General features: G+C 45.5%; 1 pseudogene; it reads right to left on the minus strand.

The window, feature by feature from the left end:
- Positions 1-6,175: 6,175 nt before the first annotated feature.
- On the minus strand, positions 6,176-6,301 carry LOC122151392 (annotated as a pseudogene).
- Between the last annotated feature and the right edge of the window lie 4,594 nt (positions 6,302-10,895).

A 10,895-nucleotide genomic window follows, 5' to 3' on the forward strand; every position in this document is an offset into this window, starting at 1 on the left:
CGGGTACAGCAAGGATCGTGAGGCTGTCCGCAGGGCTGGGCAGTGTTCCGTTCTGCTGTACATAGGGCTACTATGAGTCAGAGCTGACTCAACGGCATGTATCAACAACAAAATGTACTGAAGGAATTACAATATTTGCAATGATCAAGATATATGTAAACAAATACCTACTTCAGAAATCACCATTGGTCAGATCATGACGCTTTCTCTCACACACACACACACACACGCACATGCACACACACACAGTGCGTGTATTTATAGATTCAGGACAACAGCAACCTGTAAGTGCTAATGGAGGCCCTGCAGGGGACAGTGGCTTTGGATTCTGCCAGGATTTCAGGGTAAAAGCAGCCATGTTTCGAAGGGCCGTAGAGTTGTCATGTGATCCCATCATGCCCTGCATTGTGTGGTGTAGTTCCTGTGTAGGACGTGGTGTATGTTCTAGATAGGAGATTATATCCACTGCCAATGAGTTGATTCTGACCCATAGAGACACCCACTGGGTTTCCAAGGCTCCAAATCTTTACAGAAGTAGACTGCCTGTGGTAGTTAAGGTTGTGTGTCAACTTGGTTGGCCCTAGTTTTGAGTGGTTGGGCAGTTGGATATAGTATTCCCCATGATGAGACTTGTAATCAACTCCATGGTAGGATCTACTAGAGCAGCTGACTAGCTGCCTTAGGGATGTGATCTGCTTCCTGTATCTCAGGAGAAGTGTTAAGAAAGGTCTTTGAACTTTTTGGCACATTTGGATCCTACATTTGGTCAAGTCCTCATCTTGGTGGCCTGCCATGTTGTCTGCCAATCTTGAGACTGTCTCTGGACTTGAACTAGTGGCCTGCTGTTTTGCTTGATGAGTTTGAGACTGTGGCATTTTACTTGTTGACCTTGTGTTTGTCAGCTTCAGCACCCAGCAGCTAATTAAGTTAAGAGACACTTCCAGCTCTGGTGGGCTGGAGCAAGAGGCGGACCTGAAGCCCAAGGTCACCTTCACCCAGTCCCTAAGCCTGGTACTTTGAACTCACACTTTTAGCCTCCTAAACTGTAAGAGAACAAAATCCTATTTCTTAAAGCCATCCACTTGTGCTATTTCTGTTCGAGTGGCATGAAATAATCAAAATAGTGCTATATCTTCCTTCGATGGAGTGGCTGGTGGATTTGAACCACAACCTTCTGGTTAGTACCAAATGCCTTATTCACCATACCACCAAAACTCTTGTAGGAGTTTATACACACACACACATATATAAAATATATATACACACACACACACACACACACATATAAACTCACTGCTATCGAGTCAATTTTGACGCATAGTGACCCTTCCTTGGATTTCCGAGGTGTTATCACTATGGAAATAGATTGCCCAATCTTCCTTCCGAGGAGTGGCTGGTGGGTTTGAACCATCAGTCTTCTGGTTAGCAGTCACGTGCCTTAGGCACTACACCACCCCCAAGAGTGAAAAAGAAGGGATGCATTTGAGCTGTGGTGTTGGCAAAGAGTATCAAATATGCCATAGACTTCCAGAAGAACAAACAAATCAGTCCTTGAAGACACAAAACTAGAATATTCCCTACAAGAGAGGATGGTGAAACTTTGGGTCACCACCTTGGACATGTTATCAGGGAAGACTGGTTGCTAGCAGAGGACATTATGGTTGGTAAGGTAGAGGGTCAGGGAGATGATGGAGACCATCCATGAGTTGATTCACACAACATTGTGGGTTTTTGTTTTTTTTTTTCTGGTTATGTGCCATTGAGACAGACCTGACTCATAGCGACCCATCCTTGGGTTTCCAAGGCGGTATCACCACGGAAATAGATTGCCCAGCCTTCCTTCTGAGGAGTATCTGGTGCGTTTGAACCACCAGCCTTCTGGTTAGCAGTCAAGTGTCTTAGGCACTAGGACAGACATCATAATGAGCTCAAATATAGCAACAATCAGGAAGAAGGTGCAGGGCCGGGCAGCGTTTCCTTCTACGAAGGCACCATGACTCAGAGACTACTTGATGGCCCCTCACAATGACAAATCGACATCTCCCCCAGTGATCAGCACTGGTCCTGGCCCTCCCAAATGATCCATTTGGAAAATGTGTGCTTTTCCTCCAGTCAGCTCTGTGCTCCGGGCTGACTCCGACGTTGCACTACTCAATGATGCATTGTCTCCTTGTATGGACACACTTTAGTAGGAGTGGTTTTTCCGTTTCGTTATTTTATTATATTGTATTTGCTTTCAGAATACATTTATTGAAAACCACAAGCACAGTAACCATAATGTCAACACAACCATATTTCCTAACCAGACAGGAGATTGCCCTGTTATTAGAAGCAGTGTTTTCAAGCTGATGCTCCCATGTTTGAATATGGATGGCGCAGCCTGTCCTTGTTAAAGGAGGAAAATCAGGGGTTTATGATGTCACCTGGGGTCACCGGCTTGGATTTTGAGAGTCCAAAGGGAAAACATAATTGTTTCTGGAAGTAGACAGGGAAGGGCCCAGTAGACTTCTTGGGGACCCTTCTCTTCACATCATGTCTAGTGGCCAGGGTAAATGGAAGTTGACTCTCAGCTTCCTTATGCAGCACAAGGGCTGAGATACTCGTGTTTGTCTCATTCCACAAGGAAAGGACTCTCAGGAATAGAACAGAGTGGGTATCGAAGGAAACAAGCGAAGAAAACATTGTACACATCCTCTGTAGGCTCTACCCACGTGTTTGGTGTCTTTCTCTGTGCCATGAACTTACACATGGAAAATAAATGCCTTTTTTCCTGCCCTTGCACGAGTGTGTTGCAGAGTGTGCTGGCTGTGGTGACCGATGTTCACTTAACACCTCTCTTGTTGAACAGCCGCATGGGATCAAGGTGAATCCAAAGAAGGAACGTGTTCCCTAGATGTCCCTAAGACCCAGAGCCAGGTGATGAGACAGTGGCATCACTAGGGGGCTGCAGTGGTGGAGGCGGGAGGCTGTGGATCACATCCCCTGACACTGTCAGATGGGTGACACCAAAGTGACCCCAGGCTCCAAGGCAGTGGCAGCAGGCAGGCTGGCCCTGAGGGACAGGGGTTTTCAAGGCAGTGACATCACTAAAGTTGGTGTCATCCATCACTCAGTGCAGTACATTCTCAAACTTTAACATATCAGTGGGAACTAGGTTATTATGAGGAGCTCTGGTGGCATAGTGCCTAAGGCACTTGACTGCTAACCAAAAGGCTGGCAGTTCAAACCCACCAGCCACTCCTCGGAAGGAAAATTAGGCAATCTACTTCCATAGTGATACTGCCTCAGAAACCCAAGGAGGGGTAGCTATGAGTCAGATCTGACTCGAGGGCAGTGAATTTGAGTTTAGGTTATTATGAGTTCCTTACAACAGATTATCAACATGGTTGGAAACACTGGCTGTATTTTTTACATCATCAAAGAAGCCAAATGCAGAATCTTATTATTATTATCACAAGATTTACATTTGTCATAAAGTTGCCATAATAACTATAAAGTTTATAATACAACCAGAAAGTATGAACATGGGCTGTCCCACTGCATGAGTTACAACAGTGGGAGTCGAGACAAAACAACTGCCGTCCAACAGCAGGCGGCCTCCATTTTGTGTGAGGAGACAGCTGTGGTCCTGAGCAATATTAGTCTCCGCCATTCTTGAAGCCACCCCCATTCAAATGGGAGGAGCTATGTACAAAGTCAGAGTCAGACCAAGGGACAATCTAGTCACACGAAGGACAGGAATGATGAAAGAGCAAACTCACTGCGACATGTTGTAAATGAGGCTATCCTGAGCCGGAGCCAAATTGATGGGCATAACCACTGGTTGAAATTGAATCAGCAAATCCCCGTGTGTGTGTGGACTGCCCCTTGGTCTGGAATTAGGAAAGGAGACCGATGATTGATTACGTTTGTAAATGGCCCCTGACAACAGATTTCTATGCAAAGCAATGTAATGACTGCTAAGTAAATGGAGTTGATTGATAAGTGTGACAGCTGGACCCTGCAGGTTTCCCCACTGGATGTCATTATCCCCTCCAAACCATTTCCCCTTCAATCTTTAGAAGTTAGGCTGTCTGGAGTTGCCCATCCCGTTTACAATTGGACCCACAGAAGACACGTGCACTGGCGAGAAATGAGCCCGGTAAATTATAATTTGTTAACTTGTGACCTGGACCAAGTGCCAGCCTTCTTTGGGGGGATGAATGAACAATTGCACAAGGAAAACTTACTGCCCTCATCTTGTCAGCAACCCCTCTGTGATTAACGGCCAGAGAAGAAATTCAGAACTGTCTGGGTAACTATCAGAAGAAAACAAAAAAACTCCTAACTGTCTAGTCGATTCCAACTCATAGCAACCCTAGAGGACAGACTACAACTGCCCCATAGGGTTTCTAAGGCTGAACTGCACTGTAGGGTTTCCAAGGCTGTAATCTTTAAGGAAGCAGACAGCCACATCTTTCTCCACAGAGCAGCTGGTGATCTCTAACCACTGACCTCTGAGGCCATGGCTGAGCTCTCAACCACTGCATTAGCAGGGCTCCTCAAGCATCAGAAGAAATGGGGTAAAACCTAAGAAGCACAGAGTGTTAAGTTTGACACCTTCTCCTCTTGAATGTAGGTGACTTGGACCATCTGGAAGAACTCATTGTGGGAATGTCCAGTGATAATGAAATAACCAGCTGTCAAAACCAAAGGGAAAATGCAATTTATTCTTTTGATCCTTGGCTGTTGGCTGATTGGAGATAATGACACTTGGTTCAGAAGTGATCTTTCTGTTTAAGCATGCAATCTTGGGATACACATCGTCACATCATCTTCTGTCGGGGGAAAAGAAATTCCTATGATGCTGCTGGTCAAATGGTCCAGGTCAATACTCCAAAGAACAGTCCAGGTCAATTTTGGAAAAAAAAATCACTTGCCTAGGCAAGTGTCCACTTCAGAAAACTCATCTAAGCCTATATATTTTTTATCAGCCTGTATTTTGCATTTCTCTTGGTTTAAATCTGAGGAGCTCTGGTGGTGCAAGAGTTAAGCCTTTGACTGCTAGCTGAAAGGTCATGGCTCCATGAGAGAAAGCCCTGGCATCTGCTCCTGTAAAACTTAAAGCCTAGAAGATCCTACAGGGAAGTTCTACTCTGTCCTTCCTCTAGGGTCCTTATGAGTCGGAATCAGATGGACAGCACCTACAACAGAGTTAAATCAAAAATTCTTCAGCTCTTTGTGCCAATGGAAACCAATGTTTCACCATGTGATATTTATTTTTAACTACCATTCACAGGGAGCTCTGGTGACACAGTGGGTAAGGCATCTGGCTGCTAACCAGAAACCCGGTGGTTCAAACCCACCAGCTGCTCTGGAAGAGGAAGATGAGGCATTCTGCTTCTGTAAAGATTGACAGCCTCGGAAATCCAATGGGGGCTGCTATGAGTCAAAACTGACTCCATGGAAGTGGGTTTGGTTTGGTTTTCTGGATCATATTCATGACTCATACGCATTACAAATCTATTTGCTTGCCTTTCCTCAAATTGACATGGAAATTCTCTTGGTTAATGTGTGGAGTGTCCATTTTCTTTAGAGTGAGTCCTGTCAGACGTTGTGTTTATATTAAAAAGCTGGGGATCTTGTTTAAACCCCCCTCCCAGGTGTGCCCTATTTCCCCCCAAGTCCACTCTGACTCTCGATGGCTGGATTTTCAGAGCAGACCACCAGGCCTTTCTTCAGAGGCAGCTCTGGGTGACCTTGAACCTCCAACTTGTTGACAGAGAGGAAGTTCAATGTATTGGTGGGTATGGCCCAGGCGGGACAGTGCTCCCAAGCCCTTCATGAATGCAGGGCCCACCCCTTGTCCAAGGGGCCACAGTTGGGGATGTATGTGACTCTACAAGCATCTGGGATGAGGCACTGCTCAGCCACCATGTCTTCAGCATTAAACTTGGTAAAGCCCCACTTCTGAGAGATGTGGACCTTTTGGCACCCAGGGAACATGAACTTGCCCTGTGCAGGGCCTCAATCACATGCTCCTTGTTTTGAAGCTTGGTGCAGATGGACATGATGACTTGGCCAATGTGGACCCTGGCCATTGTACCCTGGGCTTTTCCAAAGGCACCGTGCATACCCCTCTGGAGCCTAAGTTAGGGGCAGCAGAGATTAGTGAGGCCAGAGGCATGTGAGAAGAAAAAGGCAGTCCCTTCCGGCCACCCATATGTGCCAACAGGCTTCATTCATCACCGAGGAGGCTGTTGCTTGCAGCCATTGCACACTGGCCCCCACAGAGGAGAACCATCAGCTTAACTGGCTACCTCTGAATCTCCAAGTTTTAATTAACAGTTGGGTGTGTTCAGCCTTTGCAGCATCCAGGGACTCTTACTGAAACACAGAACTCCTACATATAGGGTTGGCAGACAATATTTCCACAAGTGTATTTGTATGTTGTGTAAGAATTTCTAGGTATATAGTAGAGCTGAAAGGATCAAGGTTATAGTCACTTCTTGGCCACAGCCAGCTACCCAAAGGGAGTGAGTTGAACTCGCTCCAACTGGACCTGTGGGCTGTGGACCATGGTCTCAGGGGACATCAAGTTCAATCGGCATAACATGCTACACAAAAACACTGTTCCACATCCTACTTTGGAGAGCAGCGCCTGGGATCTTAAAAGCTTGCAAGCGGCCATCTAGATGCAATGATAGTCCTTCCCTCATCCAGAGCAAAGAAGGATAAAGAAAACCAAAGATTCATTGAAACAATGAGTCCAAGGGACTGGTACACCAAACCTCAGTTTATATGACAGTGAGACTCAAAGAACTAGATGGTGTCTAGCTACCACTGTCAACCACTCAGACAGGGTTCTATGTAAGAGATCCTGGACAGAGTGGGAGAACAATGTGGAACAAAACTCAAAATCATTTAAAAAGGCGGGGGGGGCAAGTTTGCTGGTCTGATAGTGGCTGGTGTGATCACTGAGACTATGGCCCCTAGCTGCCCTTTAGGTCTGGAACTGAACCCACACCAGAAGGCTGGCAGTTCAAACCCACCAGCCACTCCTCGGAAGGAAGGTTGGGCAATCTACTTCCATAGCGGTACCGCCTCGGAAATCCAAGGAGCGGTCACAATGAGTCAGGTCCGATTCGACGGCACACAACAACAACAACAAACTATCCACGGAGGAGCTGCTGAATTGGTGGGCCTTCTGTTGTGTATATTGTGAACAACAACAACAACAAACAATACATTTTTAAAAATTTACCTGTGGACATTAAACTTGGAACTTCATCTCATTTCCACATCATCAACTTTTTTTTTTTTTTCTCAAGCATTTAAAAATGGGAGAAGCATTGTTAGCTCACAGGCTGGATGAAAAGAGGAGGTGGGCTGAGTTTGGTCTGGACTATAGTTTAGTGAATCCTGCTCTCAGTTATCTGTGGGAATTAGATAGTTTGCTGCTGGAAGAGGACCAAGCCTGAATCGCAATCATTGCTTTAGGCTCCATCCTCAGTTGCTCAGGAGCCCTGGGGGCACAGTGCGTAAAGCATTGGGCTGGTAACCAAAAAATTAACAACTGGAATCCACCAGCCACTCTGCCAGAGAAAGATGTAGCAGTTCACTTCTCTAAAGATTGACAGCTTTGGAAATCCTCTGGGGCAGTTCTACTCTGTCCTCTAGGGGCGCTATGACTCAGAATGGACTCCACGGCAGTGGGTTTGGTTTAGGCTTTGCTTCTGTGAAGATTGACAGTCTTGGAAACCCTGTGGGGCAGTTCCACTCAGTCCTCTAGGGGCGCTGGGAGTCTGAATTGACTCCATGGCAGTGAGTTTTGTTTGGGATTTGTTTCTATAAAGATCGACAGCCTTGGAAACCCTGTGGGGCAGTTCCACTCTGTCCTGTAGGGGCGCTGTCAGTCAGAATTGACTCCACAGCACTGGGTTTGTTTTTCTGTCTCAGTTGCTCCACGTTCTCTAGAACAGTTCTCTGAATCAGCAAAAGAACGGAAAAGCTTCATGTCCATTTTTCTGAGTACATTATCCTGTATTCTCTTGATTATCTATCCTGAGAGATTAGATATGAGGGTGCTTTTGTTTTTTTTCACATATTTATTTTAATTTCTAGAAATTATATTTACAGCAGCTATCAACCATCTGTTGAATTGTTGTGTATTTACTAGTGTGCTATGGATCAATGGGGCATATAAAATACATTTAGCAAGATTTATAGAGATTCATCATTGTCTAATTATGGCTTAATTGGAGCTTTAGGAGATGACTGTAATTTCTCCTTATTTAATATTTCCATATGTCCGCACTGTTTCCAATAAAACCAAAAAACCAAACCCACTGCCATCAATTGTCCTACCCATAGGCCAGAGTAGAACTGCTCCATAGGGTTTCCGAGGCTTTCAGTATTTACGGAAGCAAAGCCCAAACCAAACCCACTTCCATGAAGTCAAATCTGACTCACAGTGCCCCTAGAAGATGGAGTAAAACTATACCATGGGGTTTCTAAGGCTGTCAATCTTTACGGAAGCAGAGTGCATCATGTTTCTCTGGGGAGTGGCGGGTAGATTCAAATTGCTGACCTTCTGGTTAGCAGCTGAATACTTTAACCACTGCACCACCAGGACAAGATAAACCCTTTTATAGCCGCTATATGAAGGTTTTGAGGGTTCAGAGAGTCAACGTAACTTAGGAGAAATGAGAAAGTCCTGTCGTCACTGTGACCCACTAGTAAAGTCTCATCTCTGAGACAAGGAAGGATGACTACATGTCAAAGACAACATTAACGTCTGAGTTGGACTTTAACCTCCCCTTGGCCTTGACAAGGTAAGATCCTAGCTTTTATGGGTAACAGCCTGGAAGTCTCAGGAGAAGGGCTGCCTCGCCCTGGAAGAACACAATCTGCCTGGCAATTATGGCTCCAAAATCCAGCACAAAGTATTGTCTAATCTTCATCAAATCTAAGATGACACACATTGAAAGTTGTACCTTTATTTTACATACCACTAAGAAATTTAAAAAAAAGTCAGGAACTCAGACAGAGAAACCAGTCAGCCACAGAGATCCAGGTGAGGAGAAGAACTCAGGCACACCCAAAGCAGCTGGGCAGGAGAGTGGGAGAAAGGGGATAAAAAAGCCAGGAACCCTGACAGAGGAGCAGTCAGCCGCAGGGATCCAGGTTGTTGTTGTTGTTGTTATGTGCCGTCGAGTCGGCCCCGACTCATAGCGACCTCACCTTGGGTTTCCAAGGCAGTATCACTACGGAAGTAGGATTGCTCAACCTTCCTTCTGAGGAGTGGCTGGGGGGTTTGAACTGCCAGCCTTCTGGTTAGCAGTCAAGTGCTTTAGCCACTATGCTACCAGAGCTCCCGGGATCCAGGTAAGAGGAGGGAAATCAGGCACACCCAAAGCAGCAGGGCAGGAGAGTGGGAGAAAGGTATAAAAAAGCCAGGAACTCGGACAGAGGAGCAGTCAGCTGCAGGGATCCAATTGGGGAGAGGAACTCAGGCACACCCAAAGCAGCAGTGCAGGAGAGCAGGAAAAAGGGAATTAAAAGCCAGGAACTCAGACAGAGGAGCAGTCAGTTGCAGGGATCCAGGTGAAGAGAGGAACTCAGGCACGCCCAAAGCAGCAGGAAGGGAGAGTGGGACAAAGGGGATTAAATTAATCAGGAAAGCTGTGTATCAGAGTTGTATCCTTTCACCAAACTTGTTCAATCTAAAGCACTTACTGATGAAGTTTGAAGATTATAGTCTCCGTATGGATTACTCCTCAACATGAAGAAAACAAAAATCCTCACAACTGGACCAATAAACAACATCAAGATAAAGGGAGAAAAGATTGCAGTTGTCAAGGATTTCATTTTACTTGGGTCCACCATCAATGACAATAGAAACAGCAGTCAAGGAATCAAATAATGTATTGCATCCGGCAAATTTAACAACATTGCTTTCACTCCATCTCTTGGCGTGCTTGCGGACAACAGAAGGAAATATTGCACCATCTTTATCCTTTCAGATTACAGAGAAAGAACTATGTGGCCTCTTACCCAATGGAGTCTAAAATATTTACAGGGGGACCTCGTTTTATTGCATTTCACTTTATTGTGATTTGCAGATATTGAATTTTTTCTTAAAAAGTGAAGGTTTACGACAACCCTGTCAAGCAAGTCTATGGGCCCTAATTTTCCAATAGCACGTGCTCACTTCATGTCTCTGTGTCATATTTTGGTCATTCAGTATTTCAAACTTTTCCATCATTGCACATCTAGTAGAGTACAGAGTAGTGTAAACATACCTTTATATGCATTGAGAGACTTCCTTTATTGCAGTGGCCTGGAATTGAACGTGCAATATCTCTGAGGTCTGCCTGTACTCTCCAACCCTTTCAAAGAACCTTGCTGATGGCCAGGCTGGAATCCTGTGGAGGCCCTCAGATAGTATTTTCCTTCTGTGTTCAAGGTTGGGCTCATGTGCACGTTGATATAATACGCAGATCTGCACATTGGCTTATACCTGGCATCAAGTGATGATCTCTCAATCCACCTGAATCGCCAGGAAATGGTGCAGGGTGGGCTAGTGGCTCACACAGAAGTGAGTACTTACAAACCATGGCTTCAGGAACCAAGAAGAGACAAACCAAAACAAAAACTCACTGCCATCGAGTAGATTCCAACTCACAGTGACCCCCTCTGGTTAACAGTCAAATACCTTAGGTACTACGCCACCAGAGCACCTTTCAGTAACCAAGAAGAAATGCAATTACAGAGACACAAGAGAGGAAACAACCTCATTGGATCCCTGATCACAGTAAGTGCCCCAGCTGAGCCTATAATGCTGTTTTTAATAGGGCAGAAGATGAAACCAGTGACGGGAGAATTGTCCCTGGAATCATGGCCTATTTCCATGG

This window comes from Orycteropus afer, unplaced genomic scaffold (genome assembly GCF_000298275.1).
Source record: "Orycteropus afer afer isolate SDZICR_OR568_19922 unplaced genomic scaffold, OryAfe1.0 scaffold00426, whole genome shotgun sequence".
NCBI classification, from domain to species: domain Eukaryota; kingdom Metazoa; phylum Chordata; class Mammalia; order Tubulidentata; family Orycteropodidae; genus Orycteropus; species Orycteropus afer.